General features: G+C 35.8%; 1 non-coding gene across 1 annotated transcript; it reads left to right on the forward strand.

The window, feature by feature from the left end:
- Nucleotides 1-12,982: 12,982 nt before the first annotated feature.
- LOC138804751 (U6 spliceosomal RNA) lies at nucleotides 12,983-13,089 on the forward strand. Its single transcript, XR_011365335.1, has one exon. It is a non-coding gene; the product is annotated as a U6 spliceosomal RNA (small nuclear RNA).
- The last annotated feature ends 7,531 nt before the right edge of the window (nucleotides 13,090-20,620 follow it).

The raw sequence follows: 20,620 nt of genomic DNA on the forward strand, positions 1-20,620 counted from the left end.
CTGTGTCCCAGAGGAGCTGGTAATTTGTGTGTTCATTTTTGTTGAATAGCATGAACATTTGAATTTCTTTTCTAATCTCTTCCATGACCCACTCTTGATTCAGCATTGTGTTGTTCAGCCTCCATGTGATACCGGAGTTTCTTTGGTAGCGTTTGGTGCTGAGTTCTAATTTTATTCCCTTGTGGTCAGAGAGAATGCAAGGTATAACTTCAATGTTTCTGAATTTAGACAAGTTTGCTTTGTGGCCTAAAATGTGGTCTAATTTAGAAAATGTTCCATGCGCTGCTGAGAAAAACATGTATTCTGATACTGCTGGGTGAAATGTTCGGTTGATGTCTGTTAAGTCTAGTTGATCTATGCAGCTGTTTAGTATTGTGGTTTCTCTGTTGAGTTTTTGCCGAGTTGATCTATCTAGTGGGGAGAGTGGTGTGTTAAAATCACCAACAACTAAGGTCTTTGGATCTATATGGGATTTGAGGGAAAGTAGTGTTTCTTTGATAAATTTGGGTGCTCCATTGTTTGGCGAATCGATATTTAGAATTGTAACATCCTCCTGAAGGAGAGATCCTTTAATTAGTATTTAGCGACATTCTGTATCTCTTCTCACGAATTTTAATTTGAAGTCTATTTTATCTGATATTAGGATTGCAACTCCCGCCTGTTTATGAGGGCCGTTTGCTTGGTAGATTTTGTTCCAGCCTTTAACATTGAAAATGTTTTTGTTTTTACGGGCAAGATGTGACTCCTGCAGGCAGCAGATAGAAGGGTCTTGTTTTTTAATCCAACTAGACAATCTATGTCGCTTAATTGGAGAGTTCTGTCCGTTAACGTTAAGAGATAGGATTGAGAGGTATTTGGGAGTTCCTGCCAAGTTATCCACCTTCTTGGGGGCTGCGAAACCTGGGTTCTTCCTATGGTTCTTGGATTCTCAGTTTGGGTGCATTTTCTTGGCCTTTGTTGCAGTCTTATTGGTTTTCTTTGTGTAGGACATCTTTAAGAATCTTTTGTAGGGCAGGTTTGGTGGAGATGTATTGTTTCAATTTTTCTTTGTTATGGAAGGTTTTTATTTGGTCTTCAGTTACGAAGGAGAGTTTAGCTGGGTACAGTATTCTTGGTTGATAGTTGTTTGTTTTTAGGGCATGGCATACGTCATTCCAGGCTCTTCTTGCTTTGATTGTCTCTGCTGAGAAATCTGAGGTGATTCTAATTGGTTTTCCTTTATAGGTGATTACCCTTTTCTCCCTGACAGCTTTAAGGATCTTTTCCTTGTTCTGAGTTGATCCTGTGTGGATTATAATGTGAAGGTGGGATGTCCTATTCTGGTCTGGTCTATTTGGGGTTCTAAAAGCTTCTTGTATCTGAATAGGCCTATCTTTTTGTATGTTTGGGAAGTTCTCTGCTAGGATCCTGTTAAACAAATTTCCTAGACCATTAACTTCTGTTTCTAGGTGCTCCTCTACACACATTATCCTTAGATTAGGTCTTCTGATGGTGTCTTCCAGGTGTTGGATAAATCTATCATATTTCTTGGATTTGTCTTGGATGGTTGTATGTTCTGTCTCTATAATATCTAGGCTGTCTTCAATCCCTGAGATTCGATCTTCTGCATGGTCTAACCTGCTGTTAAGACTCTCTACTTTGTTTTTTATCTCTTTTCCTTCTAATTGGTCAACTTTGAGGGCTTCAAGTTCTTTGTTGAAGCTCTGTTTTAGGTCTTGTATGAATTTCTTTACTTCCTTAATTTGGTGTTCAGTGTTTGTTCTCAAATCACTTAGTTGATTGGTTATGGTTTCTTTGGACTCCCATTCCTTCTGTTGGGTTCCATTCAGCATTCCCTTTGTGGTCTCCCTGACTTCCTTCAGCTCTTTGTTAATGGATTCCATGAATGCCTTTAGTGATCTTTGTGTATTCTCATCCTGGTCTCTCAATTCCTGAATAACTCTTTGATTAGCTTCCTCCCGTTTGTGGGATTCCTATATTAATAGAAGGGTAGGGACATAGAGGAGAAGTTAAAATCTTAAGAAAATGCTTAAAATATTATATAGGTACAAAGAGGTAGTACTGCTATTAAGGAATTTAAGTCTCAGAGGTTTTGAATTGGGTAATAAATTTGTGGATTAAGTGTGTACACAATGGGGGATAGGGTCTACTATTTAACTACGGGTTAATCTGAGGATGTGCAGGACAAGAGTTAAGTCACATACAGAAGAGCAAAAGAGAGGAAAAGGCGAAAAGGATTAGAAAGGGAGAGAAAAAGATCAGAAGTTCAGTAGAGCTAGACAAAAAAACAAAAAGATAGTTAAGAAAGAAAGAAAAAGAGAAAGAAGACAAGAAAAGAAAGGAAAACGCACATTCATGTATTCCTAATATAAAAATTATAAGAGGAAAAAAAGTTACTGGAAAACAATTATATTTTCAAAAAAGGCAAAAATTAAAGATTAAAAAAATTTTGTAAAAGGAAAAAAAATTATATATATGTATATATATATATATATATATATATATATATATATATATATATATATATATATATGTATGTTACCAAAAAAAAAAAAGAAAAAAAAAAAAGAAGAGGAAGAAAAAAAAAAGTTCTTTGATTTTTTTTGGGGGGGAGGGGTGGGAAGAATCCTGTATCTCCCTTTTGTCTGTAAACAGCCTCTTGTTGGAGTCTCTGGTCAGCTTGAGGTCCTGTGGCTTGATTGGTTTCTTAAGTCAGTTTGTTCGAACAGGCAGAAAAATGTTCTGCTTTACCCAAGATTTTGAGATCCCCCTCCCAGATTAGTTTACTGGGAGGTTGATGTGCTTTGAGAATCACAAAAGAGGGGGATGCAGTGGTGAGGCTAGGTTCTGGGTAGAGTTGAGGCCTTTCAACAATCAGTAGCTTTTTCCTGGGGCTATTTTGTGAAAAAAAAACTCACAGAGCCCAGCCTGGAGCCATTCTCAGGGTTTCTGTTTTTCAATTGATTGTTGAGGCTGCTAGAGGGAGGGGCAGCCTCTGGCTCTGGTTACCCAGTGAGGAAAGCCACTCCAATGGCTGTTTCCTGAGCTGGGTGACTTTTCCCTGGATGGAGCCGAGTCTGGCAGGTCACTTCGCCGCCATTAACTTCTTGTGACCTGCTAAATGACTCATTTTATTCCAAGGCCTGGGTTGGAGCTAGCAGCTCCTCCGAGCTTTGTCGGTATCCAAGATGGAGATCACCGGTGCTGGGGGAGGGGAGGGGTGGCCTTCCCTCCTCTGCTCCCTGAGAAGGAGTGAGGATGTCGGGCTTCTACTCACTTCGAGTAGAAGCCATCTCTGGTCTGCGAATTGTAGGATGAAGATGTCCACTCGTTGTCGGTTCTTGTTGTTGTTGAGTAGAATCCTCTTGCCCGCTGCGTCTGGCTCCTTTGTCCTGGACTCTCTGTGTGAGCGCTCAGTTATGGCCCCGGCTGCGTTCTCCGCCGCAACCCTGCCGCCGCTGCCACAGCGGCTGCTGGCAGGCGCTCAGATGTGTCTTTTTGCCTTGGCTTCCCCTCTCTTGTCTAACTCTCTGTCCTGTGATGGCACACTTGGTGTGATTCTCTGGCTTAGGACTGTTCACTGGAACTCTAAAACTGTGAGAGCTTGTTCAGATTCCAGTTTCTCCTCCGCCATCTTCCCTCTCCTGAATCTTGGTTGTTTCTGTGGCGATGTTTCCATTCTCATCTCTGAGTTTATTTATTTGGGTGTGTTCTATTATTTTTCTGACGAGATTTGTTAGGGGTCTGTCAATTTTGTTAATTTTTTCAAACAAATTCTTTGTTTTATTGATTCATTCTATGATTTTTTTTGTATTCTAATTCATTTAATTCTGATTGACTTGTAATAATTTCTTACTGTCTACTGGAATGGAGTTTATCTTGCTGCTCTTTCTCAAGGAGGCTCAGATGTCTCATTAATTTGTTGGTTTCAGATCTCTCTAATTTGTTGGTGTAGGAACTGAGAGCTATAAACTTGCCTCTGAGTACTGCTATTGCTGTGTCCCAGAGAAGCTGCTCTTTTGTGTGTTCATTTTTGTTGAATATCTTGAAGATTTGAATTTCATTTCTAATCTCTTACATGATCCAATCATGATTCAATAGTGTGTTGATCAGCCTCCATGTGCTACAGGAATTTTTTGGTGCTTTTGGTGTTGAGTTCTAATTTTATTCCCCTGTGGTCTGAGTGAATGCAAGGTATAACTTCAGTGTTTCTGAATTTGGACAAGTTTGCTTTGTGGCCTAAAATTTGGTCTATTTTGGAAAATGTATCCATGTGCTGTTGAAAGAAACGTATAGTCTCATGCTGCTGGGTGAAATATATGGTAGATGTCTGTTAAATCTAATTGATCTATGCAGTTTTTTAGATCTGCGTTTTCTCTCTTGAGTTTTTGCCGAGTTGATCTATCTAGTGGGGAGAGTGGTGTGTTAAAGTTCCCAATAATTATTGTCTTTGGATCTATGTGGGATTTGAGGGAGAGTAGTGTTTCTTGGATAAATTTGGGTACTTCGTTTTTTTTTATCATAGATGTTTAGAATTGTAATGTCCTCCTGAAGGAGAGATCCCTTAATGAGTATGTAGCAACCTTCTTTATCTCTTCTCACTAATTTTAATATTAAGTCTATTAATCTGATATTAGAATTGCAACACCGCCTGTTTATGGGGGCTGCTTGCTTGGTAGATTTTGTTCCAGTCTTTCACATTGAAAATGTGATTGTTTTTATGGGTAAGATGTGAATCCTCAAGGCAGCAGATAGAAGGATCTTTCTTTTTAATCTAGAGACTCTATGTCCTTTAATTGGAGAGTTAAGTCCGTTAATGTTGACAGATAGGACTGAGAGGTATTTGGGATTACTTGAACCCCGTTGCTGTGGCAACTGGGTTCTTCCTATGGTTCTTGGATTCTCAGTTTGGGTGAGGTTTTTTGGAATTTATTGTGGTCTTGTTGGTTTTCTCTGTTTAGGACATTTTAAAGAATCTTTTGTAGGGCTGGTTTTGTGGAGATATATTGCTTCCATTTTTCTTTGCTATGGAAGGGTTTTATTTGACCTTCGATTATAAAGGAGAGTTTAGCTGGGTACATTATTCTTGGTTGATAGTTGTTTGTCTTTTGGGCCTGGCATACACCATTCCAGGTTCTTCTTGTTTTGATTGTCTCTGATGAGAAATCTGAGGTGATTCTAATTGGTTTCCTTTATAGAGAAACTGTAAGGATCATTTCCTTGGTCTGAATTGATCCTTTGTGAATTATAAACTGACGATGTCATATCCTGTTCTGTTCTGGTCTATTTGGGTGTCTAAAAGCTTCGTGTATAGGAATAGGTCTTTCTTTTTGCATGTATGGGATGTTCTCTGCTAGCATTCTGTTAAACAAATTTCCTAGACCATTAACTTCTGTGTCTAGGTTCTCCGCTACACCCATTATCCTCAGATTAGGCCTTCTGATGGTGTCTTCCAAGTGTTTATTAAATCTATCATATTTCTTGGATTTGTCCTGGATGGTTGTATGTTCTTTTTCTATATATCTACGCTGTCTTCAATGCCCGAAATTTGATCTTCTGCATGGTCTAACCTACTATTAAGACTTTCTTTTTTTTTAGTTTTCACTCTAGTTGGTCGGTTTTTATGGCTTCACATTCTTTGTTGGAGCTTTGTTTTAGATATTGTATGAACTTCTTTACTTCCTTAATTTGGTGTTGTGTTTAATCTCAAATCATTTAGTTGATTGATTATGGTTTCCTTGGACTCCCATTCCTTCTGTTGTGCTCTATTCTCTTTGTGGTCTCTTTGACTTCTTTCAGCTCTCTGTTTGTGGATTCCATGAATGCCTCTAGTAATCTTTGTCTATTCTCATCCCACTCTCTGAATTCTTGTATTATTCTTTTTTAGCTTCCTCACTTTCATGCAATATCTGTAGTTCTCTTTGAGTGTTCTCATCCTGCTCACGCCATTCCTGATTTTCTCTTTGTCTGTTCTCAGCCATCTCACGCAATTCCTGTCTATCTCTTTGGCTGATCTCAGCCTGCTCACGCCATTCCTTTATTTCTCTTTGAGATTTATCAAGCTGCTCATGCAATTCCTGTATCAGTCTTTGAGTAGCTTCTTCATCCTCATGATATTCTTGTATAGATCTTTGCTTTGCATCCTCTCTCTCCCTGTCATGCTCACACAGAGTCCTTTGCAGATTTTCAATATTTCCATTTACCCTGTTTACCAGTAGTTTTTAGAGAGCTTTTTGGGATCTCTCCTCTGAATTATTCATTATCTGTCCTTTCCCCTAATTATCGTGAGTGGGAATTGAGATACACGGACTTGCCATTTTTGTTATGTTTTTCCAGCTTGATCTGCCCATTTGGGATGAGAGTAACACCAGTTTTGTTCTAGAACACTATCTTAAGGCAAGCATCAACCAAAGTCTTTAGTTTCACAGTCAAAAGTGTTCAACAGAAATATCTATTAAACCTCAAACTACTATGTATTAATGGGCTACCAACCACAAAGAATTTGGCAAACCAGAAATTATAATGTTTAGGGAGAGATGTGGGTAAAAATAGGAATAGAGGGATGTGGAAAGGTAGAAGGAGAGTTAACTAAGTCCTAATCTCAAAGCGGGAAATAGGTTGGATAACTGATATTAGAGAGAAAATAAAGGAGAAAGAAAAAAGAGACAAGAAATGATAGAAAAACAAAAATTAAAATTAAAAAGTGAAACACTTTAAAATTATGCAAATTTAAAAATGCAATATTCAGAGAAGAACAGGAATAGGATAAGAGGAGAGGGATAGAAAGGAGACATGAAAAATTTAAAAATAAAAATGCTTAAAATATTATATAGATATAAAGAGGTTGTACTGCTATTAAGTAATTTAAGTCTAAGAGGTTTTGAATTGAGTAATAAATTTCTGCATTAAGTGTGTACACAATGTGGGGTAAGGTCTACTAATTGACTACGGGTATATTTGAGGAGCAGAACAGCAATTCAGTCACATAAAGAAGAATGAAAGAGAAGAAAAAGTCAAAAGAATGAGAAAGGAAGAAAAAAAGGATCAAAAGGTGAGTAGAGATAAAAAAAAAGAAAAAAAAGCACACACACATATACCCCTAAAATAAACATATTAGAAGAAAAAGAAGTTAATAGAAAAAAATTTAAGTTAAAAATTAAAAATTAAAAAAATTAAAAAATTTTTAATAAAATTTATAAAAAAAGAGTTCTTTCCTTTTTATTGGGGGGGGGGGCGGGATGGGAAGATCCTGTTTCTCCCTTGTGTCCATAACAGTCTCTTGCTGGAGTCTCTGGTCTGCTTGTGGTGTTTGATTTTCCTGTTCTTGGCTGGTTTCATAAATCAGATTGTTTGTGCAGGCAGAAAAATGGTATGCTTTACACAGGATTTTCTGATCCTCCTCCCAGGCTAGTTCAATGGGAGGGAGATCTGCTTTGAGTATCACAAAAGAGGGAGATGGCTGTTTCCTCTAGTTTGGAGATGCTGCGATGAGTGTAGGTTCTGGGTAGAGTTGAGGCCTTTCAGTGAACAGTAGCTTTTCCCTGAGAGGCTAGCTTCTGAGACACTCAGAGAGCACAGCCTGGAGACATTCTCCAGATTTATGTTTACCGAATTTCAATTGATTGTCAGGGCTGCTAGTGGGAGGGGCAACCTCTGGCTCTGTTTACCCAGTGAAGAAAGACATTGATTTGTATGGTGGCCCAGGCTGGGTGATTTTCCTGGGTGAAGCTGAGCCTGGCAGGTCAGGTAAGCTTCCTGTGACCTGCTAAATGACTATATTGTTTTCTTCCAAGGCCTGAGTTGGAGCTAGATGCTCAGCCAGGCATTTGTCAGTATCAAAGATGGAGATCTTCGGTAGTGGGTGGGGAGGGGTGGCCTTCCCTCCTCTGCTCCATGAGGAGGAGTGAGGATGTCAGCCTTCTACTAATGCCATAGTCTTGGTTCCTGGGTCATCTCTGTTCTGTGATCTACAGGATGAAGATGACTGCTTCTTGTCAGTTCTTGCTTGAGTTGAGGAGAATCTGCTCACCCGCTGCATCTGGCACGTTTGTCCTGGCCTCTCTGTGTTTCAGGTATGGTGGCTATGGATGCTGCAGCTCTCGCGGCAGCCGCAGTTGCTGGCAAGTGCTCAGATTTGTCTCCTTGCCTGGATTTTCCCTCTCTGACATAACTCTCTGAACTGTGATGGCACACTTGCTGTGATTCTCTGGCTTAGGACTGTTCACTGGAGCACTAAAACTGCTTTCTATGCAAGAGCTTGTTAGCCTCCAGGTTCTTTGCCGCCATCTTCCCGGAACCATAAATATAAATTTTAAATAACTAAATTCTTTTAAAATCCTCTCACTCGGTCACAGGTATGGATAGATAAGTGATATGGGCAGAATCACAATTATTCAGAAGGTTATAAATGGATGCTTACCTAGCTTTCTTTCAGCTGGATCATAGAATAGACTCTCCTAATTGGAAAAAGTTAGCCTTCCCAGCCTTTCTGCATATAAACACTCCATCAACATTTTATTAAAGGATTATTGAAGACTAGCTATATGTTGATTAATAATGACTGAACATGACAGAAAGTTGAGGGAAAACCATCTACACTTCAGTGAGGTTCTGACTTGTGCTTCACAAAGTGTTATGAAAGCTCTCCAGGAGAAATCTAGCAGCTGCATTTCTAAAAAGTCCTTGAGTTGATACACTTTCTGATATTGTCTCAATGCAAGTACTTCTCTTTGGAGTTCCATATTATTCAATGATGTTGTATTAGCTCCTTGTTAAAATTTTCAGACTAGTCTTTTTGATGAAATTTGTTTTTCAAAATTGCTTTCCCAATTCCATCCACAAACTGCAGACAAAATTTATCTGAATAAAATTTGTATCTGTTGATAGTGCATATACTTTTATTTTTCATTACAAACATAGAATGTAGTAAAAATTCTCATAGCAATTTCACTGCACTAGCTTGTGGGCAGATTCTAACTTAAATAATATATTGTGTTCACGTAGAGATTTTGATTATCAAAAGTAATAAGCCTGTGGTCCTAAAACCAATACCTTACTGATATTGAGTGACAAATACAACTTCATATAAGTGTAGAAGTTTTCCTTGTATCTTTTTAATATATATTTTTGTTGTAAATATACTGTACGGAACGGTTACAGTTACATAATGTAATGAGTACATTTCTTATTGAGCATTGTTACCCCCTCCTTTGTTGTTCCCCTACCATCCCTTCCCTTCACACCTCCCCACCTCCCTCCTTCACCTCCAACTCTGGTCGAGTGTCTTGTACATCTCATTGTTCCAATGGGTCAACCTGTATCCTTTCTTTATATCTTAAATAAAGAAATGCTGGCTTGATTTATGCTTATTCTGCTCGTGTAGACACACCTAAATCCACTCTCCATGTCCAAAAGCACATAAATGAAACGCCATCATTTTTCTGTCAGTTGGTATAATTGTGTTCTACACATTTATTGACAGATTACAAATTATTCTCAAACTTTAAAACATTAAAAAGTACTTTCTTTTTTTCTTATTTTCTTGGCCAGCAAATCAGCAGGACCTCAGTCAGCATTTCTGTCATAGAACTTTTCATATAGGTTGGTTAAATGTATATGTAGAGTCCAGTTTTCTGAGGACTCACTCATCTGCTTAGGAATTCATGCTGGCTGTTGGAAAAAGCTCAAGTAAGAATGCCATTTAAAGCCTTATACTTTATTCTTTACCAGGGTTTTCTCCAGCTACTTTGGTTGTTTAGAGTGTTTACAAGAGCAAATATCCCATAGGGAGCAGGGAGACAACACATGACCTATACTTACTGAGACTTCCGAGTATTTTGCTGTCACTTGTACTGCATTTTGTAAGTCGAATCTCTCTAAACCTACCAGATTTAAGAGATAAGAGGAGTGGTAAAAAAAAACTCTTAGAGACAAATACATCTTCAATATATATTGTGCCAAGCATTCTGTCTAAGGCATATTCAGCAAGTAATGAAACTTGTATTGGCTGTAATTATGTGTCTTTCTCCATGTGTGCATGTATACATGTGTATATGTATGTGAGTATAGTAACATACATGTGTACATGTATAAGGAAATATACACACATATATGCATATGTAAATAAATATAGATATCTAAATATATGTGCATATATATATATATATATCAGTTGTTCAGTGATTTAATCTATAGATCCCAGCACATTGTCATTCTCACAAAGTGTACATGATAAATGGGCATCCTTTGTACTCACTTCCCCCAGTCCTTTGTTTTTATCCTTGGGAACATCTTTAGTCTACTTTCCATAGTATAGCTTTGTTTTCATTGCATGTACTTACTGATAATAAAAGAAAAAGTTTGTTTGTAAAAGAAAAAGAACTTTTTAGGACACAGGTCACTGTCTTTTATCCATCCCAATGATTGCTATGTGATAAAATTTATAATAGTAGTAAAATTGAAAAGGAATTAATAGATTTGTTGTTTTGCCATTTAAATGTTAGAGAATAATATCACATCACTGTTATAACTCTTAAAGAATGCAAGGGTAAGTGATGGTCGCTATCATGTTCACACAAAACCCCTGGATCCTGAATGATAATAGTAGACCAGCAGAAATTCTAAGTAGCAGACATGGAGCATATAAGTGAAAGAGAGGAAATGAGAGAGTGTGAGAGTGAGAGAGGAATATCATAATACTGAAAGTGCATAACAGATAAACAAGAGCTGTATGAGAATATTCATACTGCTATCTTTAGACTCTACTTGTACATTTGAAGATATTTGATGTATGACAACAAATCAACATGAAATATAAAGTTATTTTGAGAAAAGTAAGAGTGACTCAGAAGAAATTATAAATGCAAAAACAATCTTCACAAAAACAAACACTCAGAGATATTTCATGACTTTGAAAAGGATGAAGTGGCTAAAGTTAGTATAAATTTAGAAGTATTAAAATTCACAAAAATATAAAAAGTATTCATATATTTCATAACATAACCCAAAGCAGAAGTCAAATGTTGTTTAAATGATTTTTTAAAACATAGTCTCTCAGGTGCTGGGAAGGTGGATCAGTGGTAGAGTGTTGCCTTGCATTCATGAAGCCCTTGGTTTCATTCCTCAGCACCACATAAGCAGAAAAAGATGGAAGTGGTACTGTGCCTCAGTGGTACTGCTAGCCTTGAGCTGAGGTACAGCACTCAGGCCCCAGAGTTCAAGCCCCATGACCACCAAAATCAAAAAAAATAAACAACAAAATGTCTCTCAAGTTTATGGCTTTAACTCAGTAATACCGCTGCTTCAGCCTAGGGCTAAGCATTCAGGTGTGGACATTTATCAACACTCCTGATTCAGACTCTACTTGATCATTTTGTAATAAATATTTTGTTTTTAATTTTCGTCTTTGTAAATTCACATGCACCTATAAAACCTGGATTGGCGATCCCAGTAAGCTTCTCAAAGTACCTCCTAATGATGACTTACCAAATGTTGTATTATATTACAACAAGGAAAACAATGCTACAAATAAAGAAAACCAATAATTAAATATTAATGATTAATAAAATAAAAAACAAAACAATTATCAGTATTTTCAGTATTTGAAGTGGAGAAATATTAGATTTTATTATTTTTTCAAATATCTGTACATTTAACACTGGCTAAGGTATTGATGTTCAACCAGAGTTTTATAGAATATGCATACTCTTAAAGTTTCCCACTAAGATGACTATTTATGGCTCATCTCATCATTTGTTTATGACTTACATCATCATTTTTTCCTCACTAACATATAAAGGAAGTTAGCCCTAATGTTTTAACAGAAACTGTGTAGTTAACATAGTCTTAACTCTTCAATCTACTTCTTTACACAAAGACTTTACAACTTCTCATTAATAAGGTTTCTATAAACTCTGAAATGTAAGTATTTAGTAGTTAATATCTGCTACCATAAATCTTAAATACTTTATAGAAAAGTTTTATACTTCCCAAACAATCCAAATTTTGGCATATATAAGCAAAATCCCAAAATTAAACATATGTAAAACATTAAAACTTTTAACAAAACTTAACACTTGCTAGAGTGTTCATTATGACAGGTGCCTTTTATAGAATAATTGAATTCCTCTTCCTGCACATTTCTTTTTTTATTTTTTATTTTATTTTATTTATTTTAATTTAATTTAATTTTATTTGTGAACATACTGTACAGAGGAGTTACAATTACATGGGCAGGATAATGTGTACATTTCTTACCAAGCATTGCAGCCTCCTCCTTTGTTTACCCTTCACATCCCTTCCCAGCCTCCCCCCTCTCCCCCAATCCCAATCCTTCTCCTTCCTCCCCTTCCCCTCCCCCCCCCCGCACCTACGTTGTAAAGCTCATTTTGGACATGACAACTTGTACTTCTCATTGTTGCCACAGGTCCACCTGTATCCTTAAACAACTGGTTTTTCCCCATCTCCTCCACAAGTTATACTGAAATCAAATATAGTGAAAGCAGGGGGAAGGACATACAAAGCAACAAAGAGATAATCTTATAAATGCGTTAGAAACACATGCATGAAAGAAAAAAACATTAAAATACACATCTAAGGGTTCATTTTCCTGACATCACATTATCTGACCTTTTCCGCTTGACTCATACACATACTAGATATTACAAATAAGGGAAACCATGGGACCTATGTTTCTTTGGGCCTGGCTTACTTCACTTAATATAATTTTTTCCAAGTTTTTCCATTTCCTAACTAATGGGGCAATGTCCTACACATTTCTTGAACAACAAATACCTGGAATTATTTTGTTTTGACATGTCAGTCTTGATTTTATTCTTAAAAGTGTGCTTATGTAAGAAATATATGGTTCTAAAATTACACAACAATTCTTTTGAACTTACTAGTTTTGAACTTACTAGTTTAATAAAAACTTACTAGTTTAATAAAATCAATAAAAGTATACTTTATATATAAAAAAAGTTCTTTGCTCAATTCAGCATCACATACACTAACATTGGAATGATACAGAGAAGATTAGCATAGCCCCTGTGCAAGGATGACATGCAAATTCGTGGAATATTCCATATTTTTACAAAAACAGATGCTGGAAGGGATGTGGCCCCCAGGGAACAGCACTGCATTCTTGGTGGGAGTGTAAACTTGTTCAATTACTTTGGAAAGCATTATGGAGGTTCCTCAAAAGACTCTACATAAAGCTCCCCTATGACACAGCAATCCCACTTTTGGGGATTTACCCAAATGATCACAAACAAGACCATACTAAAACCAGCAGGACAACTATGTTTATTGCAGCATTATTTACCATAGCTAAGATATGGAACTAACCCAGATGCCCCCATTAGATGAATGGATCAAGAAAATGTGGTATATATACACAATGGAATTCTATGCCTCTATCAGAAAAAATGACATCTCCAAATTTGTTAGGAAATAGAAAGACTTGGAAAAAAATTTATTGAGTGAAGTAAGCCAAGTCCAAAAAACATAAGTCCCATGGTTTCCCTTATTTTCAATAACGAATATATATCTGGGATAAGCAGAAAAGCTCAAACGATATGTGCATAATACCAGACAAGATGATGTTAAGGGAATTGAACCCCAAGATAGGGACACAAGTGGTTTTATGTTTCTTGCTATTGTTTCTAACTTACTTATAATGTACGATGTCATTTATTTTTGTTTCTTTGTATGTTCCTCCCCCACACTATAACCCCTGTTTTCTCTGTATTTGAAGTTGGTGCACTACATCTTGTAGGAAATTTGGGGAGAGGAAGCGAAAAATGCTCAAATAGGGATGCAGTTTAACCAATTGTAACCATGAGATGCACAAGACACTATGTTGAAAAATGAACTTTACAATTTAGGCAGGGGGATAGAAAATGGGGAGGGGAGTGTATTTGTGGAGGTGGGAGGGAAAGGAAAGTAGGGGAAATATAAAGGAGGAGGTAACAATGCTTGTTAGAAAATGTGCTAATTTCCTTCCTCATGTAAATGTGACCCCTCTGCACAGTATTATTACAATAAAAAACATATAAAAATGTTCTGAGATGGAAGAGTTCATTTCCTCTATTTTACCCATATATTATCGTTAACAAAGAAATTAATGCAGAACACTGATATGAAGGTAATTTGAATGTGTGTGTGTGTGTGTGTGTGTGTGTGTGTGTGTGTGTGTGTGTGTGTGTGTGTGTGTGTGTGTGTGTGATCTCGGCAGCGCACCAGCAAACATACGTGAGCATGCAAACGCACCCAATGCATGTGTGTTGGAGTGCTCAGAGTTAAAATCAGGGCTTCAAGGTCTTGCAAGGCCTTTCCTATCTAGCTTGTTGAGCTACTATATGAGCTACATCTCCATTCCTGGCTTTTTGCTAGTTCATTAAAAATTTTGAAAAATAATTTCATGAAATTGTTCTTTTTGTTTTTGTTTTTGTTTTTGTTTTTTGGACCTGATTGGCTCCGGAATGTTATCCACAGATCTCAGGCTCCTGAGTAGATATCCAGATTAGATAGGATTACAGGTGTGACCAGCCAACACAAGGCTTTCAGAATAATTTTTAAAATAGAAGAAAATTTACTTCGTGGGGCCTGTTTTATTATCTCCTACTTTTAAAGCATTTTAGAGTGATTATATGTGAATTTATTTCGTTTTTGGATTCTTAAAAGACAGTAAGTGATGATATTTAAGGGTTTTATTACTTTTTAAAAAGGAAACTGGAACTGTGGGACAGAAAAAATTTGGCTCTCTTTGGACCTCAATTTATAAGCTCTGCTCTGTGCATGATAACCCAATATCACAAACATAGTCTGTGTTGAAGACAAAATGTGATAGAAAACAATCACCATAATAACATAGCAAGTATTGCTATGCTATTATTTCTTGGTCAATATGAATATTGAATTGAGAGTGTAAGAGAATGGAGAGATTTTACCCACCTTTTTGATATTTCTGAAAGACTTTTGGAAACTTTGACTCATTTCCTTCCTTACTGTGTGTGTCTGTGGGACATGCACTTACTGTCTTTAATTACAATTTTTCTCAACAGTAAAATGGCAATAACATTAGCATTATAGCAAATGTTATCTTAAGAATTAAGAGAAATAAAACTTATGAAACACTTAACATATACTTCTATGAATGAACTTTTAGTTTAGCTATGTCTTTTTAAAATACTAAACAGAATGTGATGAGTAGTGCAGAAACCATTACATGTAATGAGCAACCAGAAGTAATATCTATTGACCATACTCTGCTTCCAAGGAAGCCAGGTAGATAACTTCTCATGCTGTAAATCAAACTGGTTATCTCATGCCTTGATCGTGTAAAAATATCAGGGACAGAACGATGAAGGAATGTTGTAGACTGAGGTGAAATACATATGAAAATGTGCAAAACTGAAAAAACATAAAAGTATCAGAGCAGTATATTGTGTTTACATCATTCAAGTTACAAAGATAAGGAAGACATAGAAAATGAATTCTCTTTTTGATGTGCTATCATAGGTCCTTAGAAGGATGAACACTTTCCTCATTCTTGTAGAGGAATCATCAGATGAGGGGAACTGTATATTTTTTTGTTTTCATCCTTACATTTATTCTTCACTTTCAAATCTGAACAACATGAGACAGAAAGAAACCAAGGGAAATTAGTCACACAGACTTTGGAAAGAAAAATCAAAGTAAAATAAATAAAATACATATAGCCTTGTAAAAGGTCTAACTAAATTGAGTTATATAGTCTCAAGCGTTAACAGAAAATGATCTAAGCAATATCATGTTATAAAAAATTGAAAAATGTTAGGAGTTGCTTAATGTTTTCCTTTCTACTACCGTGAACTAATTATTGATTTTGTATAGAGAGATTAAAGATGAGGTTAACAAGAAACTTGATTAAAAATGGACAAATGTTTTGAATAGACATGTTTTCCAAAAAGCCCTGAAAATCGCGTGTGGGTTTACAAATTTGTATTTAATACAACTTCTATGTGGCTTAATTCTTTGTAAAGAGAAGTCATTAGAGAATTGCAATTCAAAATTACTAAGATACTTACTACTTCATAACTATCATAACTCATCAAAAATATCCAAGGAACCAGGTAATTCCAAGCGATTAGGAGGTTGGGGTAAAAGGATTTGAGTCTAAAGGCCAGTCTTGGGTACTTCACACAGTAAAAACCTGCCCTTTAAAAAAACTCAAAAGGTAATAATGTTGGATCGCGAGACTGTGGAGAAAAGGAAATTTTCTACACTCTTGGTCAAAATACAGGTTAGTGTTCTCGTTGTAGAAAGTAGTATGCAGTTTTTTAAAGATATCCAAAGTTGAAATATCATCTGGCACACCAATCATGTGATTATTTCTCTCTGGGTAACTTGTAAATACATCTGTAGTTCATTGTTATTCACATTATTCACAACAATAGCCAAGATATAGATCGAAGTTCAGTGTTCAATTACAGACTAATAAAGCAACTGTGGTACTTGCACAAATATCTTTTTTCTGTTGATCCCAAAGTAAATTTTTTTTATTATTTTCCTGTTATCATGTGATTAACCTCTAAATTATAAATCCAGATATATGATTTAATTTAACCAAAACTATTTATTGAGTTTAAGGACCTTCTACTCTCTACATTCTTCACAGTAAGATCACCAAATATGATGAGTCTGAAATAATTAGTCTCTTTTTGGCCTATGTTAATATTATTTACAATGTGTGTGTAATGTTTAAAAAGTAGTATTTATTTTAGCTTAATTGCTCTGAAGAGATAGTAAATGATATTATCAAAGCCTAAAAATGATTAGATTTAAAATTTAGAATTCAGGAAACGGCTTTGACCACGCTGCTTACTGGAGCCTTCACTACAACCTGTGGGTGAACAAGAAAGAAGGGGGTAACAATACTCAGCAAGAAATGTACTCCTTACCTTACACATGTAACTAATCCCTCTTTAAAGCATCTTTACAACAAAATAATTTTTTGTTAAATAATGAAAATAAAACCTAACGGGAAATAGAAAAACAATTTAAAAATTTAGGTTTAAAACGCAAGTAAAATTTAGGCCTACACGCTGAGCAAGAGTTATGATAAATGTGAAAAAAAGAGGATTATATTAACATGATGGTTCGGTTATATTTAGGCTTAGGATTAGGCAAGGTGTTCCAGTTAGAGCTGGGGTTAGGATGAGAAAAAGATGTAAGGTATTGTGTAAAACTGCCACACATTTTAAGAAGAATGAATGGCAAGAATGAATGAAAACCAATCTGTGTTACTTTAAACATTCAGTTATAATTTGGTTTAATGTGTGAGATACAGTTTTATTCTGGTTAGGGTTAGGGAAGGATAAGTTTTAAGGTAAATTTTAGTTTTCCACTAAGAAGTAGAAGCCAAAAAATGTGTGATTGAATAGAATCTAGACAATTTTCTTTACATTAACCATTTGGTGTTAAATCAAACTTTGATTAGGATTAGGTTTCTGGTTATCCTGGGTTGAGGATAGAGTAAAGAAATGGTTTAAACTGGTGGCTCGCACCTATTATCCTAGCTACTCAGGAAGCTGATTTCTGAGGATAACAGTTGAAAGGTAGCCCCAGTAACGGTGCTGTTGCTCAAATGGTTAAGTGCACACCTTGAGCTATAGAACTCGATGATTGTGCCCAGGCCCAGAGTTCAAGCCCCACGACCGACAAAAAGAAAAAAAAAAAAAAAGAAATGTGTCAAATGTTAAGTAAAGCTGAACTTCTTTTTTAGGTTCTAGGAATTCAGGAAAAATTTTAATAATGGAAGTACAATGTATTTCATAATATCAGGATTTGAGATCAATGGGTATAATGATTCCTGTTATAGAACAAGATACATTCAGTGTTAAGAGTGAGAAAGTCTGTAGAGTTTACAGAAAACCTGCAATTTATTTCGAGAATGAGGGTCAAATTGAAGTTAAATTTTAATTATAATTCTAGAAAGTATTAGAATGAATGTGAACTAGAGAATTGCTATTAATAATAGAATGTACTTACAATTAGGCTGATGGTTATACTCAATGTTCCAGTTAAGAAAGATTAAGTTTAGGGTTAGAAAATGACTAAGATATTGGAAAAAAATTGAAACATATGTTTGGAAGTCTTATTTGAAACAAGTTAGGATGAGTGAAAACTAGTGTACTTGTGTTAGTGTTAGTATTGTCATATAATTTGGATTAAGATTAGGGTCAGTATTTTCTTCTGATTATATTTCTGTTATGAATAAGAAAGTTTTTAGTATAAAATTAGGTTCTCACTAACAAGTAGAAGCAAATATGTGAGAATGAATAGTAACTAGAGGTTTATCATTATGTTTATTCCTCAGTGACCATTCTTGTAAGGATTAGTAAGAGTTTTCAAGCCAGGTTTAAGTTGAGAGTTAGCTTTAAGTAATGTACTAGATGGTAAGTAAATCTGAAACTGTTTTAGGATACAGTGGTTCAGGAAAAGGTAGGATCAATGGAAACTACAGTATTTTTCCTGGTAAGACAATTTGAGGACAAATAATATAATGGTTCATGTTAGGGAACAAGATAACTTCAGAGGTAGAGTCAGATAATTTGTGGGAATTAGGGCAAACAAATTCATTTCCAGAGCGAAAACTGGAATATTCATGAGAATGATTAAAAACTAGACTTTTTCTTTAACATGAGAATTGGATTATAATTAGGGTGAAAGTTAGGTTTCAGTTCCAGCTGAGGTTAGTGTAAGCATAAGAGAAATGGAAAATTTAGGGTCAAACTGAATGTAAATCTTTGAATGAGAAGTCAAGTTAGAATTAGAATGAATGTGAAATAAGAAACTGCTAATAATATTAAGATTAGGGTATGATTAGTGTGAGGGTTAACCTCAATATTCCAGTTAGGTTAGGATTACAATAAAGACAAGATAATGAGTGAAACTACAAACTATGTTAAGAAAGATAAGTTGAATAGAATTTGGATGAATAAAACTAATGTATTTGTGTGTTTTTTAGATACCAAAGGCCATTAGTTCTAGGTTTAGGTTGACTTTTCTAATTAAGTTTAGGCTTAGGGTTAGGGAACGGTAACCTTTAAGGTAAAACTGAGTTTTCTGTTGACACTTTCAAGTAAACTAAGTATGAAATTTAACAAAAACTACAGAGTTTCCCTAAGTTTATTATTCAGGGTTCAATAGGGTTAAATTTAGAGTTAGGTTTCTAGTAAGGATTAGGTATATAGTTATGGTTTAGAAGTAGAGTAGATTTTAAGTAAACCTGCAACTTGTTTTTGGAGATACAGGAGTTCAGTAAAAGTTAAAATCTGTGAAAACTATGGTATTTTTTATGATATGAGGATTTGAGATTAATGATTCCTAATAGGGAACAAGATAGATTTCAGTGTCCAAGTCAGAGAATCTTTAGGATTTGGAGCAAACTGCAAATCATTTCAAAGACAATGCTTATCTAAAAGGAAGTAGTCTAAACTTGAGTAATTTCCATTAATTTCAGATGGGGTTACTATTATCATCAAGGTTACTCTTAGGGTTCTGACCAGAATAGGAGTTAGGATTAGGGAAATGGAAGGTTGAGAACTTGAGTGACTTACTTCCTTTGTGAATGTATATGCACTATTCCAGGACTTCAAATCAGTGCTTGGGTTCTGTCCCTGAGCTTTTTGTTGTAGGCTGACATTCTACCACTTGAGCCACAAGTCCACTTGCAGCTTTCTTTGGCAGTGAATTGGAGATAAGAGTGTCACAGACGTTCCTATCTCAGCTGACATTGAACTGAGATCCCCAGATCTCTGCCTTCTGATTAAAAATAGGATTAAATGTATGAGCTACTGGTTCCCAGAAATGTGCCTGACTTTTACTGAATGCTTTTACTTTTGTTCGAGATCGAGACATGAATTCAATATCTGACAGCTTTGCTCACTATGTAGCAATCTGCCACTTGAGCCATATCTCCAATAATGATTATTTTAAATAGCTGGAAATCATTAAATTTTCTTCAGATGATAGGCATCATTACAGTTGTTCTAAAATTCATCCTAATGAAAAAAGATTTATAAACCCTAGAGATGATCTGAGCAGATTCTCATGCTTTGCTTATAAATGCATAACATTTTAGGGACATGGTTTTTTAATTATTAAGTGGCAAAGGAGTTATCATTAAATAAAGCAATTTATGCATACAAAATACCTTGCTCAATGCCAACCCTTTCAATAGTCTCATCCATCCCTCCTCAATGAATCTCTTCCTTCACTCTTCTTAAATTTGTAGGATATTTACTGGATTCCTTTCTGAACTTCCCCCCTTTCCTCCTGTTCATTCTACCTTCTTTTCACCCTTTACCTCTCGTTTGACTACCCACTTCCATATTATCCATCAACTCTACTCCTAGGCATTTATCTGAAAGTTTGCAAGCCAGGATATAGTAAAATTTTCAGCACAACCATGCTTACTGAATCAGCCCAGATACACCTCAAGAGAGAAATGAATGAAAAAAATTTGCTACACACACACACACACACACACACACACACACACTGGAAATTTTACTGACCCATCAGAAAGAATATTGTACCATTTGTATCTCTCATTTCTCATTTCTTCTGCCTGGTA

This window comes from Dipodomys merriami, unplaced genomic scaffold, assembly GCF_024711535.1.
Source record: "Dipodomys merriami isolate MVZ:Mamm:240054 unplaced genomic scaffold, mDipMer1.0.p SCAF_370, whole genome shotgun sequence".
NCBI lineage: Eukaryota > Metazoa > Chordata > Mammalia > Rodentia > Heteromyidae > Dipodomys > Dipodomys merriami.